This window comes from Vigna umbellata, chromosome 2, assembly GCF_029865625.1.
Source record: "Vigna umbellata cultivar VRB3 chromosome 2, Vumbellata_1.0, whole genome shotgun sequence".
Classification (NCBI taxonomy): Eukaryota; Viridiplantae; Streptophyta; class Magnoliopsida; order Fabales; family Fabaceae; genus Vigna; species Vigna umbellata.
The window spans coordinates 26924672-26929114 of record NC_142166.1 but is presented as its reverse complement, the minus strand read 5'-3'; the positions used below and the strand labels follow the sequence as shown (position 1 = coordinate 26929114).

The following is a 4443-nucleotide window of genomic DNA, read 5'->3' as shown; positions in this document are numbered from 1 at the left end:
CATTCCCTAAGAAGATTACCCCATGGGGGTTTCGTGTTGTTAATTGTTCTTCTTATTTTAGATTCTATCATTAATAATGTTCAGGTTTTTGTATTGCATTTGTATATCATTTTAGGTTAGGATTCATGCATTAATTTTCTTTCTTTGCATTTATTCATCCATACACCATTCATTCTAATTCTTCATTATGAGTGCGTATATTTTTTTACATAGTTTATGTTTTCATCACATTAACTTGCATTCAGTGATTAGATTTAGTAGATACATGCATTTTTAGTTAGTTTCACATTTTTACATTACAGATAATTTTTCCTTTCCCCACCTTGTATTAGTAGTTAATTAGGTCTTAAATAAATACAAGATTTAACTCTACACTTTAGGCTTAATTGTACCGAGTCTGAGGATTGATACCTAGGTTGTCCCTTTACTACATTAGTGGGGAAACTTAGTTTGTTCTGTTTTTGCGCGACGAAAAGCAGTTTAACAAATGGCGCCGTTGCCGGGGACTCGGCGAATTAAGTCTTAGAGTGTTAGGTTAGTCTTGTTTAGGTTTGTTTTCTTGATTTTATTTCTGTTTTGTGTTCATATCTGTTCCTTTTTAGTTTAGGATCTGTTTGTTCTGTTTTCATTTTTGTATATTAGGATCTGTTCTGCAGAGTAGAAATTGTGAATATAGATTGTATAGATTTTCTTTTCTTTCAATTCTTTTGTTGAATTCTGTGATAGAGGCTTTATTGGTCTGATTGGTTTTATTTTGGTGAGCAATTGGTAAGCATGGATCACTCCTCTGCATATGGTAATTTCCCTTTCCCTTACAATGCTCCACCACAAAGATTTAACATGTTCTTTGAGCCTGTTGCTGAGGAATTTTTGCAGCCAATCAATCAAGATTTCCAGCAGCAACCACCACTTTGTTTTCAACCATATGGTGAGCAGCAACCCTGGATTATGCAGCAGCAGCTGCCACATTCATATTGGCACCAGTATGCTGAACCAGGGCTGGAGGAATTCCAATCAGTACAGCCATGGCAGGATCAATTATGTGATCAGCAGGAGGGGATTCCAGCATATGAACTTCAAGGACTAACCAATCAAGTGGCAGAGTTAGTAGCTGTAGTCAACAAGTTGACTGGGAGAGTTGAAAAGGAGAAAGAGGCAGCAACCAATGAAGCACCACTGATGGTAGCTGCTGCCCCAGAGTTTCAAGTGATTAAGTGTCCAACCACCTCTGTAACTGTATACTCTATGATGAGTCGTTATTTCTTGAATTATATTTAGTTTATTGCACTTAAATAAACCAAGGAATTATGTTTAATTGTCTATTATTTCCCCGTTTTCTGAATTCTGCTTAATTTGGTCGGAAATTCGTAATTGTGCTAATTTGGGTTTTCTGAGCTGATTAAGTGCATTTCTGGTTGCAGGAAAGCTGTGGAAACATCATCTGGAGCATTGGGATATGGCGTGATACACTCAAAGGCTCAACATTTAGTCATTTAGATTCTAATTAAAATTGTAATTTCGTTTTCTAGAAGCCCTTAATTAGAATTAGGTGTTTTGAACCCTTTTAGGGGCAATTTTGTAAAAAGACCCATTTGTAGGACATGTGCCTTTTTTATTAGGGTTTTTAATTGATTGTGGACCCCATTTGGAGGAGAAACTCTCGGCATTTTAGAGAGCCTTAGCCAACCACACAAAAAGACTCTTACACACTTCATTTTTTTGATGTTTTTGAGCTTTTCTCTCTTAGGGTTTCTTGTATGAACACTCTTATGGAGAGCTTGACTTGGGTGTCTCGTTTTTGGCCATTTCAATGAGCAAGATGCAGATTTTCTTCTTCTCTTAATTTACTCTTGGTTGTCTTAGCTTATTGGTGGTGAAAAACTATTCATTTCCACTTCCATTTGCTTGTTCTTGATGCTTGAAGTTTGAGTTTTGGAGCTTGTCTTTGCATTTCCATGGTGGATGTTGGGTTTGAGTAACTTTATATTTCGTTTTCCTCTCCCTTTGCTGCTGTTCCTCTCGGTTTTTATCTCATTCTATATGGTTGGATGATAAAAATGAAGTTCTATGTAGTTTTAGGTTGAAGAGAGCTTAAGATGATGTGTGGGTGTTGTGGGTTTAACTCTTTTCTTGCATCTTTCGGTTTTGATGCTTGAGACAAGGTTGGGATCAGATCTTGGTGATGTTATGGAGGCTGGACAGAACTGGAATTAATGGTCTAAGTATTATTTTCGTTTTTGCAAAGAAACTTGAAGAAATGGTAGTGTTAAAGATGGGTTGATGAGTAGAAGTTTGGGTTTATTGTTCTTGTGTTCATTTGAAACTTTAACTTTGGTTTCTTGAAGTTGTTCTCTGTATGGAAGAGTGGAAGAAAGCTTTTGGATGCATAATTCTTGAAGAAAAACCGTTTGGAGTTTGTAGGAGAGAGGAACACTAGTGCAGCGAGGGGCTTTTACCGCGGTTGATTTTCACTATACGTCGCGGTTCTTGAACCGCGGCATATTCAGCCGCGGTAGTAAGTCAGACACTTTATGCCGCGGTCATAACCGCGGTATATAGTCTGCGCAATATGCCGCGGTTGTCTAGGGAACCGCTGCCTAAATTCATTTTTTTAAAAAAAAAATTCAAAAAAAATAATTAAAAAATGCACTATATGCCGCGGTTCAACCGCGAACCGCGGCATATAGGCCGACAAATATGCCGCGGTTAGTGTCAAAACCGCGGCCATATGTCTCGTTTTTAAAAAAAAAAACGAAGCACTATATGCCGCGGTTGTGGTTAGAACCGCGGCATATAGTGGGAATATGCCGCGGTTGTGGTTAGAACCGCGGCATATTCCCCTGCAGTTTTTTAAAATTGCAGGTCTGTTTTTGTGATATCCACTACCACAAAAACAGACCTGCATATAAAAACATTTACAGAAATGCAATTTCAACATAACAAACACATGTTCAAATGTATTTCAACATCAAATAAAGTAGAGAGTCTAAGAAATCAAAAGCTAATCAAATGCATTGTTTAAATCTAAATCTAAGAGCTATTGTATAATCTAACTATATACTTCGCAGCAGCGTTCCTAATGAATAGTAGGGACTTCTCAGGAACTGGTGTAGTAGTCTTGAATCTCTGCAAAAGACAATTCATTTTAATTAGTGTATATGAATTCAACATTTGTTAAAAAATCAAAATTTGTTAAAGTTAAATATTACCGTTTCCCAGCTTCTTGTGATGTGAGAACGAACAATATGGGTCATCCAATACATTACATAGTATCCACACTCATATGACCCATTTTGTCTGTTACACTACAATATATCATCACAGTTGATAATAGTTAGTGAATAACATTTGTTATAAAACAATTATAACAAAGTATGACTTTAGCATATGTCAAACCTTGAGAGAAATCCAAGCAATCTTTCTACTCTTAGCAATTGATCTCCCGTCCATCATCATACTTGCTGGAATAGAACTGTATATAAAAAAATGTTTTAGCATTCAGTTATATAACAAAGAAAGTCCAAACATTGAGGTTCTTACCAATCAATTGCTTGTCTGAGTTGTGTGGGAGGAGGCCTGTGCAATGAGCAGAACCACAAAGCATAGTTGTCTTGCACAGACATAACAAGAAGTTGCCAATGGCGCCTGAAATTCATAATAACGTAACTATTAAATATTAAAATCACATATGGAACATTATTATGTTAACAAAGTTCACTTACCCGGATATGTAAGGCAAAAAGTATATTTTCTTGCCCCTTCCAAAACTTCTTATCAGACTCATGTTGATATGGTCAAAATCATTTGATTCATGAATTTCTTGGGGATCAATGAATCCATAATCATCAGAACGCCCCAACTTATTAGCGACCCCAAACATATACCTGAAATCAAAAATTAACTTTGATATAAGGATACTTGATATATAAATCAATTTTATATATAAATAATTGGTCATAGACTTACATCGTCCATAGTTGAATAATTGAAATATTCAACTCTTGTGTTCCCGACGCAAGCTCACGGACATCTTGGCTATTAAGGTATATTGGGACCTCAGAGCCATGCCCAAATACATTAGCATCATACTGAACCTCCAAAGGCTTATCATCAAGGATGTCAGCAAGTAGATGCAATGAAGAAAGAGGGTCATCCTCAGATAGAGGAATCTTCTGTTGTTCCTGCGTCTGTTGTTACATGAAAAGATAAGATAAGTTTTGAAATCAAAAACCTTTAAAATTGAGAAGTGTAAAGAAGAATTTCATACCGAGGGGTCAGAAATTGGTTTAACCAAAAATTTAGGCCAAGTGATAAACGACTTATATGCTTGTTCCACAGTGAAAATCTCTTCCGTGGACAGTGGAACCGAGGCATCTGGCATGATCATTTCATCCACTGAGACCTTCACCTCATCCTCTAATAGTTGCATACCATGACATACAG

At 36.6% G+C, this 4443-nt stretch overlaps 1 long non-coding RNA gene across 1 annotated transcript; it reads right to left on the bottom strand.

Moving 5' to 3' along the window:
• Window positions 1-2950: 2950 nt before the first annotated feature.
• On the bottom strand, window positions 2951-3473 carry LOC148203713 (uncharacterized). The gene is made up of 3 exons (XR_015784489.1): window positions 3397-3473; window positions 3210-3305; window positions 2951-3126 (listed from the first exon to the last, which is right to left on the bottom strand). It is a non-coding gene; the product is annotated as an uncharacterized LOC148203713 (long non-coding RNA).
• Window positions 3474-4443: the final 970 nt, after the last annotated feature.